Genomic DNA, 18880 nt, shown 5'->3' on the forward strand with positions numbered 1-18880 from the left:
TTAGTACCATTGTCTAGACCAAATAAAGTTATGGAAGGAACACGTAGTGGATGGGGACGTGGGCGCGGACATAGACAACCCACACTGGATAGGGGTACTGGGGAAACCTCTACTGGACCTAACCCTGACCCCAATGTGCAAATCGCTACCGCTATGCAGCAAATGACTAACTTACTGGCACAAGTGGTGCAGCAACAAGGCCAGAATCCAAACCCTAATCCTGGAAACCCTGGCAACCATGTCGAGAGCGAAGACAGAGCTCTCGAACGATTTCAAAAGTTTGCTCCACCCAAGTTTATTGGGGGACCTGATCCGGATGTTGCCGAGCGATGGCTCGAGAAAATGGTTGATATTTTTGCGGCCTTGCATTACACCGATGAACGGCAGGTGACTTTTACCGTATTCCAGTTAGAAGGGACGGCCCGTTCCTGGTGGAACGTCATACGCCAAAAATGGGAACGGGAACAAACGCCCAGGACTTGGGTGAATTTTATCAGGGAATTCAATGCGAAATTCTTCCCTCCTCTAGTTCAGGAGAGGAAGGAAGACGAGTTCATCCGACTCCGCCAAGGAACTCAATCGGTGGCGGAATACGGGAGCCAGTTCACCCGTTTGTCCAAATTTGTGCCCGAGCTGATCATGACGGAGCAACGGCGAATTAGGCATTTCATTCAGGGCTTGAACGTCGAAATCCAAAAGGACATCGCAGTGGCTCAAATCAATGCTTTTAGCGAGGTCGTAGAAAAGGCCCAAAGGGTAGAGAGTGCTCGATTGCAAGTCCGGAACTTCCAGGCTAAGAAGCGAGGCTTCCCTGGAAGCAGGTCCGGACAAGGGGACAAAGGTACTCCCTCCAAGTTTGGACGCGAAGCTGGAGGTGGGCGACAGTCAGGTTCCGGCAGAGGGGCTCAGTCTAGGGACGGCCCAGCCGGGAGAGGCCAAGGTGGAAACTTCCAGAAGGGCTCAGGTTCGGCGTCTCGTGGACCTTGCGGGTATTGCGGAAAGCCGAATCACTCTGAAGACAATTGCTGGAAGAAGAGAGGTAAATGTCTGTGTTGCGGAAGCGCAGACCACCAGCTTGCTACCTGCCTACTCATAACGCAGGACGGAAGGGGAACTCAAACCACGCCAAAGACCAATACGGGACCGAATAAGGGGAATGAGGCGAAACCTAAGGTGCCAGCTCGAGTCTATTCCTTAGAACCTCGACAGGTCCCAGATTCCTCAGAGGTCGTAGATGGTACGATCCCTATTTTCCACCGTTTGCCAAAGTTTTAATTGATCCTGGTGCCACTCATTTCTTTGTTAACCCTGATTTCATGTGTGGCATCAATATAAAACCTGCTAGTTTACCATACGACCTAGAAGTTAGTATACCTACGGGGAATCAACGGCTGGTTACTAGTATGGTTTATAGGAATTGTGAAGTGTGGGTAGGAGAAAGGAAATTGCTAGGGGACTTGATAAGTTTGGTCATTAAGGGGTATGATGTGATATTGGGTATGGACTGGCTAGCCAAGTATAATGCCCAACTGGATTGTAAAACGAAAGTGGTGGAATTCCGTATCCCTGGTGAGGCAACCATAAGATTGGATATAAGGGGTAGGTTAGCCTCATCTGCTTTGATTTCGGGCATTCGGGCTAGGAAATTGCTAAGTCGAGGGGCGCAAGGTTTTTTGGCCTTTTTGATTAACACCCCCACAGATAAGTTGAAAGTGGAGGATGTGCCCATAGTGAAGGAATTTCCGGACATGTTTCCTGATGAATTGGTAGCTTTGCCTCCGGAAAGAGAAATTGAATTCAAAATAGACCTGCTACCGGGATCCTCACCCATCTCAAAAACACCATACCGAATGGCTCCTGCCGAGCTCAAGGAGCTAAAGTTGCAATTACAAGACCTTCTGGAGCGGGGATTCATTCAAGAGAGTGGGTCTCCTTGGGGAGCTCCTGTACTGTTTGTGAAGAAAAAAGATGGTGGTTTGAGGATGTGTATTGATTATCGGGGCCTGAATAATATTACAATTAAAAATAAGTATCCATTGCCCCATATCGATGAGTTATTTGATCAGTTGCAAGGAGCGGTGGTCTTCTCGAAACTGGACCTCCGCCAAGGGTACTACCAGTTACTAATCAGGAAGGAGGATATTCCGAAGACCGCCTTCAACTCGAGATATGGGCATTACGAGTTCGCAGTGATGCCCTTTGGACTAACCAATGCTCCTGCCGCCTTCATGGACCTAATGCATAGGGTTTTTAAGCCCTACCTGGATCGATTTGTAGTGGTCTTCATCGATGACATCCTAGTCTATTCCAAGACCCGTGAAGAGCATGAGCAACACTTGAGAGTTGTTTTACAAACCCTAAGAGACCATCAACTGTACGCCAAGTTCAGCAAGTGCGAATTTTGGCTGGAGAAAATTGCTTTTCTGGGACACATAATTTCTCAAGAGGGTATTTCAGTCGACCCGGCAAAAGTAGAGGCTGTGATTAATTGGAAGAGGCCAGAAACTCCCACTGAGGTCCGCAGCTTTCTAGGACTGGCTGGATATTACCGGCATTTTATCAAGGACTTCTCGAAACTAGCCGGTCCTCTAACCGATTTGACGAAGAAACATGGTCGGTTCTTATGGAACGCCCGAAGTGAGACAAGTTTTCAAGAATTAAAGAAAAGATTGACCATGGCTCCAGTTCTAGTCTTACCAAACGGGGTGGACGGATATGCTGTGTACACTGATGCATCCCGAGAAGGCCTGGGTTGTGTATTAATGTAAAACCGAAATGTGATCTCTTTTGCCTCGAGGAAGTTAAAACCCCACGAGCAAAATTATCCGACCCACGATCTGGAGCTAGCTGCAGTTGTTTTTGCTCTGAAGAAGTGGAGGCACTACTTATATGGAGTAACTTTCGAGGTTTACTCCGATCATAAAAGCCTGAGGTATCTTTTCTCACAGAAGGAATTAAACATGAGGCAGCGACGGTGGATGGAATTTCTGGAGGATTACGACTGCACCATCAACTACCATCAGGGAAAAGCAAACGTGGTGGCCGATGCCCTAAGTCGCAAAGCTCAGGTCGCGAGTCTAATGATCAAAGAGTGGGAATTGTTAGACTCCGTGTATGAATGGAAACCCTGCCCTGGGAGCCATAAGGTGATTTTTGGCAATATTAAAGTGACTTCCACTCTCTTGGAGAAAATTAAAGAAGCTCAAAAAGAGGATCAGATGATACGGAAGTGGGGAGAGAAAGTGGAAAAAGGAGAAACCACTGATTTCAATTTTGGTCCTGAGGGTATTTTAAAATACCGAAACCGAATAGTGGTGCCGAAGGATGAATAGTTAAAAACGGAGATTCTAGAGGAAGCTCATCGATCCAAGTATACAATCCATCCGGGTAGTAGTAAGATGTATCAAGACCTGAAAGGAAATTATTGGTGGGACAATATGAAGAAGGAAATTGCTCTGTACGTGAAAAAATGTCTCATATGTCAACAAGTGAAAGCAGAGCATCAAAAACTATCGGGCTTGTTACAACCCCTTGAGATACCTGAATGGAAGTGGGAAAACATCACCATGGACTTCGTTTCAGGTTTGCCGCGAACGCAGCAAGGACACGATGCCGTTTGGGTGATCGTCGATCGATTAACCAAGTCGGCCCATTTCTTACCAGTGAACATGAAGTATTCCATGGATAAGTTGGCTCAACTGTACATGGACGAGATTGTAAAGTTGTACGGTGTTCCTGTAAGCATCGTCTCCGATAGAGATCCCCGGTTTGTATCTCGGTTTTGGCAGAAGTTCCAAGAAACCCTGGGGACGAAAATCAACTTGAGCACGACCTATCACCCTCAGACGGATGGACAATCGGAACGAACCATTCAAACTCTCGAAGACATGTTACGAACTTGCATTCTGGATTTTGGAGGCAACTGGGGTCAACACATGACCTTAGTAGAGTTTGCATACAACAATAGCTACCATTCGTCGATTCAAATGGCTCCATATGAAGCACTATATGGACGAAAATGCCGATCACCAATCTACTGGGATGAAGTTGGCGAGAGAAAGGCACTGGATCCAACAACTATTCCTTGGATGGAGGAAGCTCGAGAAAAGGTCAAGTTGATACGGCAACGACTCCAAACTGTTCAAAGCCGACAAAAGAGTTACGCCGACAACCGAAGAAAAGATTTGGAGTTCGAGGTTGGAGACCATGTATTTCTTAAAGTCACCCCTTTACGGAGTGTCACGGCAGGCAAAGGAAAGAAGCTTCAACCGAGATTTGTCGGACCTTACAAGATCTTGCAGAGGATAGGTGCGGTAGCGTATAGACTAGAACTGCCGTCAAGTCTCTCGAGAATCCACGACGTATTTCATGTCTCAATGCTCAAGAAGTACTATCCCGACCCATCCCATATCTTACAACCAGAGGAGATCGACGTGGACGAATCGCTTGCTTACGAAGAAAAACCTGTCCAAGTGCTTGACCGGAAGGTCAAAGAGCTAAGAAACAAGCAGATTCCATTGGTGAAGATACTGTGGAGAAACCATGGGGTAGAGGAGGCTACCTGGGAAGTGGAAGAGGAGATGCGAAAGAAATACCCTAACCTTTTCGTGAGTTAAGGTGAGAAATTTCGAGGGCGAAATTCTTTTAAGGGGGAGAGAGTGTGAGAACCCGTAATTTTCCATTTTCTAGGTTTTAGAATCTTTCATGGCTTGTTTTCTGCATTTTCGTGCTTAGGAAAATTTCTAGATAATTTTAAGGAGCAGATATAATTTTTAGATGCTTTTTCTAGTATCGAATAGGTTTTGAGAAATTAAGAGCGTATACCGGACGTGGGACCCACTAGTGCGAAAAGTTCGGAAAAATTCGTCCAACTAGGTTAAGTTTTGGATACTGGAATTAATTTACCGGGTGTTAAGAGATAAGTAGAGGTTCCAATTTGGATTGATATGAGAGAGACAAGTTAGGTAGGTATTTAATAAAAGGTGACAAGTGTCACCATGTGATTGCTTCATACCTTAAGACCACTATTCATGGTCTTACCAATTGACTAATTAAATCAAAAAACAACCAAAAATTCTTCATTTCTTCTCCCTTGTTGGCCGGCCCTCTCTCTCAAAAAGAAAGGAAGAAACTCTTCAAGTTTTGCTTCCATTTTGCTCCAAATCATCAAAACCAACCATTGAAACTTGAACTTACTCCATAAAACCTCTTCAATTAGTGTTAGTGAGTTGTTGTGTGAAGTTATTTGGAAAGTTAAGGTGACCAATTGCTCTCTCTCTCTTGTTTTTAAGGTGAGTTGTGAAGAACCACCCTCCTCCTTTAATTGATGCTTAAATCATGCTTAGTGGTAGTATGAGATGCAAGTTTATGGATTATTTCTTGATTTGTGGTTGAAGTGATGAAGTTTTATTATTTTTGGGAATTTTTCTGTTTTAATATAAGCATGATTGTGTGGCTATCTATGATGATTGGAAATGGTATATAATGACTCTAGGAGGTGGAAAAAGTGATTAATTGCAACCAATTTCTGGTTTGGAAGAAATTTCAGAAAATTAGGGTTCTTGTGGGAGCATTCTGCCCGAATTTTTAGATCCTAGTTAGAGGCCGAATTGGCCTTTGCTTAAAACATGAAAGTTTTAAGTAATGACATTTTAGAGGTGCCTACAAAATTTCAGGTCAATCGGAGTAGTGTAGAATGAGAAAAGTCGAAATTACTATTGCTGTTCTGGTTTTACCCGAATGTAAGAATTGCGCCTGTAATTGGTTGTTTTGGCTGAAATTGCTTCCGAATTGGTTGTTGAGGCCTTCTGATGAAATTTATCCCTATTTCTTAGCTTTCATTTGGTTTTGGAATTTCTGGATTTGGACTTGGAGAGCCTGAGTTATGATGTTTCCGCTAGAATGCATTTTGGGAATCTATTTTTACGGTTTTGATGTAGTATCTTGTATTTTTGACCTGTTTTCACTCAAAACTGGGTTGAGTGACCTTCTGTGATGTTTTAGCCCTGTCTTTTAGCTTCGAATCAGTGTATCATACACCTTCATCCGATAATTTTAGTGAAATTGGTGCCATTATCGCAAAACGAGGACAAAAACTATTTTTTTCAGGGCCAAAGCTAATTGCATTTCCGAATTTTCTAGTTTCCTTTAATGTTTGTATATGCTTATGGAATCCTATTGGGGTCATGTTTGGCCTTGGTTTATGACTCGTTATCGAGTCTCATTGTATTTGTTTGCATGTTTTAGGGCGTGACCGTGGTGCACAACGTTCTTTTGACGGAAGTGCATGAAACCACATTTGCGAGCTTGGTGAGTGTACTACTCACTTGTATGTTAATATATGGCTTTGATACTTGAACTTGGTGCTTTGAATGTTAATTGCTTGAAGTGAAAGTGTACTTTATCACTCTCACTATGTGCCTTATATCCTTGCTATCATGTGATTGAAATGTTACACGAAGTGTTACTTGAAATGAAAATACATGACTTGATGTCGTTTGGACGAGTATCCAACGACTACAATTGTTATCAATGAGCTCAACCCCATTGGTAGTTGATTGAATCGAGCCGGCGAGGGCTTGGTCGTTCCAATTGATGTGCCTTGGGGAAATGTTTTGGAATCTTGTAGTATGAGAGACTCTCGATTCCGGTTTACTCGAGTAATACCAAAGTGCACGTGTTTGGATTTCGGGCCCGGTAGGGGGATGTTAGGTGGAAGGAGTGGAAGTAAAGTGGAGTCTACGGTTGGTTACTTTTGAACATTGACGGAGAGTCAATGACGTCCGATCAAAAAATGCAAACGAGGAAAGGGCTCTTGAGAGCCATCAGTATCCTTTTATCACCATATTTGATGTGTGCCTTTGCTTATTTTTACTGTATTGAATGAAAACTTGATGCTTATATGCACTAGGGTGCGGAAGTGATTGTAGCTCACTGGGCAATTAGCTCACACCGTTCCTTTTGTTTTCCTTACAGGAATATGACTCTTTTTGGAATAAATCTTGATAGATGGTTGCCGAATGAACTAGATGTATATCTCTTTTGTATTGTATATGAAGTGAAACCCTAAATGTATCTTTAGGGCCGTTTTCACTTTCAATTTGGCAAACCGTGTATATATTAACTTTTGAAAACTTTTGTATGTCGCTTTGGATTGTAATTGCTCAAGTTCAAGATGTGAATGTTTGCTTGCTATTTGGTTGGATTCTGACGGGTCGGTTACTATTCATGGCCGACTCCGAACTTCATTTTTTTTATTTTGGGTTATTTTACCCTTTTGCCTTGTTTACGCGCGTTATAAGTTCCGGAACGCAATAGATCGCTCTAAACTACACCGTTAGTCCTGGCGAGAGCTGGGCAGGCAGTCCGCTAACCCCTTTGGTTCGCCTTAGGGGTAGGTGGGGCTGTCACACTTAACCTAGATTGTGACAGCCCCACCTTCCCCTAAGGCGAACCAAAGGGGTTAGAGGACTGCCTGCCCAGCTCTCGCCAGGACTAACGAGCAGTTACACGCGATCTAACACGTTTCGGGAAAGTAAAAGCGCGCTCGAACAAGCCACAAGAACCAAAATAACAAAATAATAAAAAAAAACGAAAACGATGAATAGTGCCTGGAATAGTAGAATCCGAAATCCCACCAAACATTAATACATTTCAATTCAACATTTACAACCAAATCGGCATGTCAAAAACTATTCATCATAGGCATACAAAGTTCGATTTGCCAATCAAAAGATGAACCCAATACACATTAGGGTTTCATGCAAAGAGCTATTCAAAATAGACATATACATGGCTCAATTTGGCAACCAACAAGTATGATCTTCCAAAAGTGATCATTTTCCTGTAAGGAAAACAAATGGAACGGAGTGAGCTAAAGCTCAGTGAGTTACTACCACATAAGCATCTACGATCACATAAGCATAACCGTTCATTTCAAGTATGCAAATAAGAAGCAAACAAATCGGTAAAAGGATACGGATGGCTCTCAAGAGCCCATTTCCACGCTTACATTCTTGATCCAACTTCATTGACCCTCCGTCAATGTTAAAAGTACCAAACCGTAGACCTCACTTCACTTCCATTCCGTCCACCCAACATACCCCAATCGGGCCCGCACTTCAAGCAGTAGCTTTAGGTGATACTCGAGTACACCGGAACCAAGGGTCTCATTACCACAAGATTCCCATTTCAGTCCCCGTGGCTAGTCAATTTTCACGACCAAGCCCTCGCTGGCTCGATTCAATTGACTACCAACGGGGTCGAGCTCAGTAGTACAGTAGGGCCGTTGGATACTCGTCCAACCGACACCCAAACAATATCCCATGAATGGAATCCAATAACTCATATAGCAAGTACGGTAATACAGTGAAATGGTAAACAGTCATTCACAGGAATAAAAGGAATGAGGGCAGTCAAGTACACCCTCACCCTAAAGATTTCCAATAGCCAAACAAGCCTTCAAGGCATCACAATCACATATAGCAAAGCCACATTATAAACATTCAAGTGAGTAGTATACTCACCACTCACGTAGGTGAGGTTTCATGCACCGTCGTCCAAAATACGTCGTGCACTAACGTCACGCCCTAAAACACGTAAACAAATACCATGAGACTCGATAACGAGTCATAAAACCATGCCAATCACAACCCCAATAGGGTTTCATATGCATATATAAGCATTATAGCAAACCAGAAATTTCAGCAATGCACTAACTCGACCTTAACAAAAAATAGTTTTCATCCTCCTTTTGCGGTAATGGAACAAAAGGCGCTACGCTTATCGGATGAGGGTGTAAGACCCACCATCTCGAAGCTAAAAGACAGTGCTACAATAATGTAGAAGGCCACTCAGTCCAAATACTAGCACAACTAGGTCAAAAATGCAGAATACCAAACCAGAACCGTAATTGCAGGTTTACAAATCACACTATGCTGTAATTAGTCCAACTCAGTCTATACAGGTCCAAATGCATTGATTCCAAAGGAATACGGTAGCTAAGACATCGAGCTACATTTCATCAGAAGACACCAACATCCAAATCCAAAACAATTCCAGTCAAAACAGACGATTACAAGCGCAGTTCGCACATTCTGATCAACCCAGAACAGCAACAGTAAAATCGACATATCTCATTCTACACTACTCCAATTGCCCTGAAATTTTACAGGCACCTCAAACACATAAATATCTACAACTTTCATGTTTTAAGTAAAGGCCAATTAGGCATCTAACCATATGATACAAAACCAGACAGAAAGGGGGTTATGAAACCTAACTTCCTCAAATTCCTTCCAAACCCAAAATTGGTTGCAATTACCAATCATTTACATCCACTAGAGTCATAACCCCTCATTACCAACCATCATAAATAACCACAACATCATGATCACATTAAACCAGAAAATTCCTCAATAAAATAAAAACTTCACCAATTCATCTCAAACCAAGAAACAAACCACAAATTTCAGCACTTTAGCCACCACTAGGCACAAATTAAGCATCATTAAGTGTAGGAGGAAGTATAATCACCACTTACCTAGTAAACAAGAGAGAAGGAGTTGTAGAACACCTTAGCTTCCTTAAAAACTTCACCAAACAACTTACTAGCACCTAATGGAGGGATTTTATGGAGTAGAAACTAGTTTATGTGATTGTTTTTGGAAGATTGAGCTAAATGGAAGCTAAAATGTTGAAGAGTTTCTTTCTTCTTTGCTCAAGAGAGAACCGGCCATGGAGGAGAAGAAAAGAGTGAATTTTAGTGATTTTTGTGAGATATTTAACTCAATGACAAAAAGTCAAAAAGGGTGAATAGTATCCAACAAAGTCCAACCAAGGATATAGTGACACTTGGCACTTCATAAATGCATCTTTATCACTTGGTTCCTTCTCACATCAATCAAATCACCTCCTCTTCCTATCTCTTAACACCCGATAAATTTCACTCAGTATCCGGAACTTAACCTTATTGGCCAAATTCTTCCGAACTTTTCGCACTAGTGGGTCCCACGTCCATTATATATTCTTAAATTTTTCAAAAACTATCCAATACTAGAAAAATCATCTAAAAACTATAATTACTCATAAAATTCACCAGGAAAATTTTTCTAAGCCAGAAAATGCAAAAAACATGCAATTAAAGGGGAAAAACCCTAGGAAAAATATTAGGAAAAATACGGGTTCTCACATAGATAACTATCCTCTAATTATCTCCTAACACCTTAGTGCAGTTTAAATGTATCTCTATTGAACTTCTCTTGCTAATGTATCTCTCCTTTCCTCAAAGTTTTACACTTTTAACAAGTTATCTTAATTAAAGCGGTCAAGACTTGTACTTGGCTTTTAGCCACCATTTTCGAATTTTCAAGTGAAGCTTACTTGCTAGACTTGTCCATATGTTGGCCTTGATATTTGTACTAGAGTTGGCAATCATACAAGCATTTTTAAAGAATGATTTGAAAGGTTTCTTGTGAACTTAATTAGTAATACTCGGAATACTTTGGCCAAGCTTCCAAGTAAAAATGTGTTCATCTTCCTTATTTGAAAGCCAAAGTTTCTATCACCATAGTCTCCTAAGTTTATGCCCTTGATTTAATCGTTGAAAATGAACGTTAAGTGAGTCTTTTACTAAAAGAAACTTGAGAAATTTCACTCGATTTACATTTACAACTTGAAGTGGTAGCTAAAGAAGTTAATGAGCCGTTAGTGGCGGTTTTACTAGACACCAAGAGCTTTCCAATGGTATAAAATTTCCCTGCTAATTCGTTTTGACTGTGCCGTAGCGAATCGGCAAAGTGGACTGATTTACTTCACCTGTTTACCCGAGAAAATCATACAGCTGCCTCTTGTGGCTCAATTTCATCCCTCTTGTGAAATGAATTTGAAAACTGTAGACACCAAATTTTTAACTTTATTTTCATTATTAGTTTTATTGATGTTTATTTTTAGTTTGGTTTTACTAATCTCACTTTTAGACATTTTAGAAAAAAAAGAAATAAAGGAAAAGCATTCAAAAAAATATATATGATTTAGTCGTTTGTAATTTAAATTCAATGCTTTCTTGAAAGAAAAAAGAAAAAAAAAAGAAGTGAAAAATGAGAAAAATGAAAAAAAGGAGGAAAAATGGAAAGTTGCATTTTGTTGTTTCTAGTTTATTTATTTTTATCCAATGTTAATTAAGTTGTTTTTGTTATTATTATTATTATTATTATTATCAATTTTGTTTAATTAATTAATTAGCTGAAAAAAGAGGTGTCGCATGCATGCTGCATCTTTTTGCAGTTTTGCAAGAAAGGACTAGACGGCTCCTTGGTTGCAAATATAGCAGGAACGGCTGGGTTTAGGTTTTGGTGGGGCTCCCATATAAAAGCTAAAAGGAAAAAGCAGCCGCAGGGGAGAGTAAGAGGATAGGAAAAACAGCTAAGAAAACAAGAAAGGGAACACAAGAGGGACGGCTGAACAGCAAAAGAGAGGTTCTTTGGGGGCCGTAGGATGAAGGGTCTGGAGATGGGAGTTGCATTGGAGAAGTAGCCGCAAAGGGGAGGTTTTCGTCTGAGGGAATCAACAAAAGGAAAGGCTAAGAAGCAAGAAAAGGGAGGAAGGTTTCGGCTGGGCTAAGAGCTGAAGGAAAACAGAACAAGAACAAAGGAAGAAAAAGGAGCATCGAGCAAAGGTTGAGCAAAAAGAAATCGAGGGCTGGACGGAAATAGAGGGGATAGTGGCAGCTGAGTTTGAAGGCGAAGAGCAAAAGAAAGAAACACAAGGAGAGACCGAGAGGAGTTTTGGTCTGGGAGGGTTTGGCATAAGAAAGAAATCAGAAAAGTGACAGGGGGATAGCGGCTAAGAAAGAGAGAAAGCCGAGAGAGTGAGCCGTGAGCAAGGGAAGTAAGGAAGAGGGAGACCGAGGGAGTCGTAGGAGCAGCCACTAGATCCGAGAAGGAGGAGGTTCAAGATTCCAAACCCAATCTCAGGTTTCTTCATCGGAGTCAGCGACTGTCTTCTTCCTTCTTCATCGAACCCAAGTTTTCAAGTCCAAAGGCGAAACAGGTAGTCTTCAACCCTTGTTCTTGCCTATTTTCTTTTCACATAGAATCTGGTTTGTGTAACCCGAGACCCTAGGCGTCTACTTGCGTTTGGATGTTGAGCTACTGGAGCAAAGTTTGATGCTTGGATGTATTGGGAGACAGTTCGTTGTCTTTCTTGCATCCATTTCCATTTCATCAACTAAAGTTGTTTCCTTTTTTGCTGCTTGCTGTGTTGGGCATAGCCAGGGCTGATGGCATTTGTTTTATTACCATTTTTGTTTCTAAAATCTGGAGTCTGACCTGCATGATTCGCTTTGCTTGTGCACAATCTGGTTGGAAAATTCTGGGCAATGCATGATTTACGACTGAGTTTCTTTTGCTACATTTTCTTTGTTGTTTCAGTTGGGATGGTCAGGAGATAGATTCATGTTTAAAGATGTCTGTGAGTTTAGTAAATAAATGGACAGATCAATGCAATGGTCCCAGCATGTAACCTACACTAGTTGAAGCTGCAAAATTCGAAGCAAATAAAGAAGTAAAAAGCTGCTGCATTTTTTCTTGCTGTTTTCTTTTCCATGGCTGTTCAAGTGAATCTTTACACTTAAATTGCATGTTAATCTGTTAAAGGGAAGAAATGGAATGATTTGGCGTTGGGTTTGTGTGCTTGGGTCTAAAAATGTTTGAGCTATGGTCGATGGCTTGTTAAAAAAACAGATTTCTGGTTGCCGAAAGATGCATGGAACTGCATTAGCTTTCATGTCTTTGATTCATGTAACAGGCCACAAGAACCTGGGTTTTATTCATCCAATTTGCTAGTTAAATCTTGTGCAAAAATGATTGACGAAGTTGCATGTTTTGATCCCAAGCATCAAGGAAAGTGGCGGCAAAGCTGCAACTGGAAAATTGCAGCACTTTACTCCTTTCTTTTGGTTGATATTTCTTGTATCTCTGGTAGCCACCAATCCAGATTTTCTGTTTTAGTCTTGTAATGAAAGTGTCACTCGAATTGGTTGATGGTTAGGAGTGATGTTTTGTGGTTGTTGATGTTTGTTTGGTGATGCATTTGGTTAATAATGAAACACAGCACATCATATAGGAAGGGAATGGAAATTGCAGAAGCATTCTTTACGTGTATGCATGCTTTGCATGAAGAAATAAACCTGGAAGATTGCAGATCAACCCCTTAAGCCTCCTTAATGCTACTAAGACCCAACTAATTGAATAATGTCATCAATTTGGTCCTTAGAAGTTTAAATTTTTGCAATTTCATTGCTTGCTTTGCTTCAATTAACTACCATGCTTTGTCAATTGCACTTAAGTCACGACTTTAGGGGCTTTATGATCAAGTGAGCTCGTGTTTGCCTATTTCGTTTAATTTTCCCAAATAAATTGGTACCTTGACCATTTCTTTTATTTTGGAGGATAAATAAGTGATTTCACTCCATTTAAGGCATCAACTCAAGGGAGGTATAATTTCTTTTATCTTTTTTTATCTCTCCTATGTGATCCAACGTGCTACGTGAGAATTGCATGTCTACTTGCTTTACTAGTTTTTCCTTAATTCTTTTATTTCATTTACTATTGCTTTTCGTTAAGTTATTCTTTTATGGGGTATGTGTACACCTCTTGGCTTGTAATAGATAGGGCTTGGAAAGCACTTGATGAAGACCTATTGAAGACGTGTGCCTAGTTAGCAAATGTAATAGGTTCATTAGCTTGATTGTTTGCTTTTGTTGCTATGTGTTAATTTGCTTTATTAGGTTCTTGCATCTAGTCGAGCATGCTAAGTGTTATGTGCTATGTGTTTATGAGTGTTTGGCATGTCTACTTGCTTTCTATAGTCGTAGATGAATGTGATGGATGAATGTACGTCACCACACTAGTCCAATGCTAGTTGTGGCTCATTATTTCATTAGGAATTCATAGAAAGGGCTAGTCCAACGCTAGACCCAATAGGCCATCCCCTTTTGTTAGTGCATAATTGCATGTTCACTACATGTCATGCATTTTTCTTAGTTTTATCATTTGGCATGCTCCTCGAACCCCTTTTTCCCCTCATTTTTAGGTTTTGCATCTCATACTAGTTATAGGGTTCATTTGCTTGAGAGTCCCCTTTCGACAAAGGAAACGAGCGAGTGTGGCTCCACAAATAGCCTTAGCACGCTAGTTCCCCCTTCTAATCAAAGGGAAGATTAAAGTCACAAAGTTAGGACCCCCCGTTCCCGTCTTGATGCTTTCCTATAGGATTCATGCATTTTATTCATTCACTACCACATACACCTACTTTATATTCTATCTCTTTTTCTACATTCTCACTTCACACAAACTCACATTTTCACATGGCATGCATTCCACTCATTTTTACGTCATTTAGGATTATGTGTGACCTCTCCAAAGGATCATTATTGGGCTTCACAATTAATGTGATTGGCACCACTCAACCTTTGAAGAGAAATTTCCCCCATGTCCCCTTAGGTCTAGGTTTTTGCATTCATATAGTCATATCCAACATGCGATACATACCTTGGGTAGAAAAATTAGGAAAGGTGGGGCTAAATCACGCAACTAGCCTTGGCTAGGTCGAAGGGGTGCCTTGGATTTTTATCCTTGCCTTCCCCTTCGTCAAATGTGACTCCCGAACCTTTTTCGTTGGTTTACGTGGACTATGAGTCGTTTAAAAGGGGTTTTCTTTCTATCTTTCCTTTAGAAAATTTCTTTTTGGGTGACTTGGTACACCCTAACTCTATACCAAGTGGCGACTCCATTTTTCATTAAAAACCCCGTTTTGAACTTTGTTTGGCCAAATCGTCGCATTCTCAAGTCCCATGGCCTTTTACTTTTCATTTACACACGTTCACATTCCACTACACACTTTCACACCACACATCATCACATCAAAAAGTGGGGCGCGACAGTTGGCGACTCCTCTGGGGACATCCTAAGTGGGTCCAAGCTTCTGATTTAGCCATTCTTTTCCTTTTTCTACCCCTTTTATGAATAGCATGTGGATATTAGGGTTGCATTTTTCATTTTTAGGGCTTTTTGTCCTCGTACGCGTATCAAACTACTCCCTCGCTCACGAATGGTTGATTGAATGTATGTTTACTTGTTTATCTCGCGCTTGCATTGCATTTGGGTGGGGGACATACCCTAGAGCCTCGCGTTGGTTCTTGATCCCTCCCCTCCAAACGAGCACTAGCATACGTGCATACGCTTTGATTATTTATCCCTCCTTTATTTTTCTTTTAGTGGCTTGTCACGCCACTCCACCCTATTAGGATTTTAGGCGACTCACTCGGACTTGTGATCGCGACACGATGTGTGCGTAGCTTGATCCGAGGGGTCACTCAATCTTCCATTTTAAGCTTTGGGTTCATAACCTTTAGCTTTTGGTTGAAGATTGAGGATTTTTGATAGATTCACTCATGACATGTAGCCGTGACACGATGTGTACGTAGCAATGTCTGGGGAATCGCTCGAGCCACCGACAAGGAACCTTGGGATTGATGACCCTTGGTTTCCAAGTCTGAAGGCTCGGGGACCTAAAACCTATCGAGTCTAGATGCATTAGTGAGCCCTAACCTCATGCATCCATGATAGTCTTACCTAGGATAGCGTCTGCCTTACCCTATTAGGGACACGATTCACGAGGGGAGGGATCCAACCCCTCTTTCCCTTTTATTCCTTTATTTCTTTGTATTGATTTCGTTGCTACAATGTGTTATGTGTATTTATCTGGCTGAACTAAACTTTCTTGATTTTGTGTCCCCATTGCATTCACAAACCCTAGCAAATAAGAGGTCTGGCATGACCTTCTTTTAGAACCTACCCCCGTAGATAGGTTATTGCACGTTTGAAGATTTTGGGATATTGCATTCATAGATTAATAATTGCATAGCATTCTAAGCCTACCTTGGCGTATAAAAGGTCCTTTTAGGTCATGATTTCATTTTAAATTGCATGTTTTACTGCTTTAATAAATGGCATCATGCATAAACCATAGAAAGGGAGTGCCACATAGGGAATCCCGTGTTAGGACTAAACCGCCTTGTGTCTCGGATACTTAATCCAAGGAGACTTGCACGTTTATATTTTTGTACCATCCAAAGGGGTAGTGCACAAGGTAAGGTAGGATCCGATCATTTTCATAGAGCGATCTTTGGAATATGAGCGTTTAATAATCATTTTTTGGCCATTTTATCAAAATTGGTAAAAATCCCTTGCGTAAAGGACATTAATTTGAAGAAATTCACAAATGATTCCTCGCTATTGAGACGATAAATAAACTGAGGCCAAAATTTGATTTTAGAAAGCTCATAGACTAATTTTCTGAAACCACCAATGGCCGGTCGATTCAATCGATCCATTTTGTCAATTTTGGATAAACCATCATTTGACCAATTTACCCTTTTTAGGGTCATCCAGCCGATTTTTGAATAAATCATCAATTCATTTGACCAATTTATCCTTTTAGGGTGATTTGGCCGATTTTTGAGTAAATCATTAATCTCCATTTCATTCATTTGGCCAATTTACCCATTTTTAGGGGTAATCAAGTTGATTTTTGAAGAGATCAACAATTTCATTCAATTCAGTTGACCAAGTTTACCTATCTTTAGGGCAATTCGGTCGATTTTAAATAAATCATCATTTCATTCAATCTGTTTGATCATTTGATTTCATTTAATTCATTTGATTAATTTAATTCATTTTTAGGGTTATCCATTTAATTTTGAATAAATAATCAAATTTTTTTGTTCAAAGCATTTGACCATTTTACCCTTCTTAAGGTAATCTAGTCAATTTTTGGAATAAATCATCAATTTCATAAAATTCATTTGACTAGTTTACCCCTTTTAGGGCGATCTGGTCAATTATTAAATAAATTCTTGATTTCATTCAATTCATTTGACCAAATTTTTTTTTTAAGGATGATCTGGTCCATTTTGAATAAAATTCTCAATTTCATTCGATCAGGTTCTTTTTTTAGGACGGTCTGGTCAATTTTGAGTAAATTTCACTCAATTCATTTGACATGTTTCCCTTTTTAGGGTAATTCGGTCATTTTAAATAATTGGTCAATTTCATTCAATCCATTTGACCAATTGAGGTTTCATTGTCAAATTCCAAATTTGGAAATCTAGTTGATTTTGAAGAAAACCGTCCATTGCATCTAATCATTTGATCAATTAGGGTTTTGACCCGTGATTCACTGAGAAATCTTGTCAACGAATTCAAATATTTTCGATAGGAAGTTCGTCAAGGTCAAACACGTGCGTCTTTGCAAATTCTTGTATCGATCAAAAGTGATCAATCCCTTCGGACGATGTCCTCATTTTGACAAACGTCTCTTCTCATTCCAATTGACCAAATTTTTCGAAATTATTTCTCACTCAATGAGTTGATCGGATCCGTCAGGTATGGTATAGTGCCTACCCTAGAGGATTGCATTTTCATGCTAGGCCTACCCTTGGCATAAAAGGGTTCCCCCATAGGACATGCATACCGATTTTATAATCTTGCTTGCTAATTCAGGGTATTTTTCTTTTGTTTTCCCCCTTCCCTGCATTCATAAAAATACTTCAATAAAGGGAAAATATTTTTCTATATCTGATGGCACTTCCGATCTAATAAAGTGTCAAAACTGCAAGTGTTATTTGATTCTTGGGCAGATCCTACAATGAAAACATAAATGATCTATCTGGAAGCTCTACGCTAAAGCCTCTGAGAGATTTTGTAATTGTTTCAAAGGAAAATTCTGTTTTGTTAATGCATTTTTCCTTCCAAAAGAGAAGGGAGTCAAAAGTGTATATATGTGGAGCTGTTAGAAGTTTTTATCTTCTCATTTGTATTGTAATTGAATGAGAAAGGTTGTTTTCAACTTTTTCACCAATAAAGTTTTGGACAGTTATTGTTTTGTATATTCATGTACATTTCATTCTTTATCCTTTACTCATTGGAGATTTCATGATGAATTTTAAGAAATAAGCTCAAATTGAGATTTTTTCAACCTCCAGCCTGAAAATTCGCAAGTGTATGCTTTCTAAAATCCTTGTGTACACTAGATTGGTGATCCGAGCTACACAATAAGAGTGCTCAAAATTAAAAGAGGCCCCTCAGAAGGCCCATGAGATACCTTTCTCCTTTACTTAACCCCAAAAATAAAATCAGTCACATTGATTGATAAATTGCAAATCGGAGCGAACTTTGCTTAGAAAAATGCCCATTGGTTCAACCAGATTCAATTCACATCTAAGTGAAAGCAAAAATGTGCATTATTCTTGTTTGTTTGGAAAATTTGGAATGATACTTTGAGCATTCGTTTCTCTACTTATACACATTTTATCATTTGCTCTCCCATTGGAGCCTTTGAAAGAATAATTTCGTTTCAAATAAGAGCCCTAATGATCACTACCCTTCATTGGAAAATTTTCAAATATCACAAAGGGAATGGATTTTCAATGACATTTCGTTACCTTGGTTGTCATGAGGTGTAAGAATGATACTTTGGCCATCGTTTCTACAACCTAAACACCATTTATCCCTTGCATCCTCATTTGAGCCAAAATTGGAGGTTCTTTTCAAAGCATCTATGATCGCACCCCACATTGGGGAGGGAGATTGGAAAATTTTTCAAAAAAAAAGAGAAAAGCAAAAATGCTAAAAGAAAAGAAAAGAGGGAATCACAAATTGGAGAAATTTGAATCTATCTGGGCTTCAATTTTGGAAAAAGGGAGAAAGGAAGGGTTTTGTCAGACGAACCACTTGTGGAGGGTCTTCCTCAGTCAGTTAATTCAAATACATGCCAGAAATTTCCCATTAATGAAAGTTTCCTTTCAGAGTTATTGTAAGGG

This window comes from Coffea arabica, chromosome 6e, assembly GCF_036785885.1.
Source record: "Coffea arabica cultivar ET-39 chromosome 6e, Coffea Arabica ET-39 HiFi, whole genome shotgun sequence".
Classification (NCBI taxonomy): domain Eukaryota; kingdom Viridiplantae; phylum Streptophyta; class Magnoliopsida; order Gentianales; family Rubiaceae; genus Coffea; species Coffea arabica.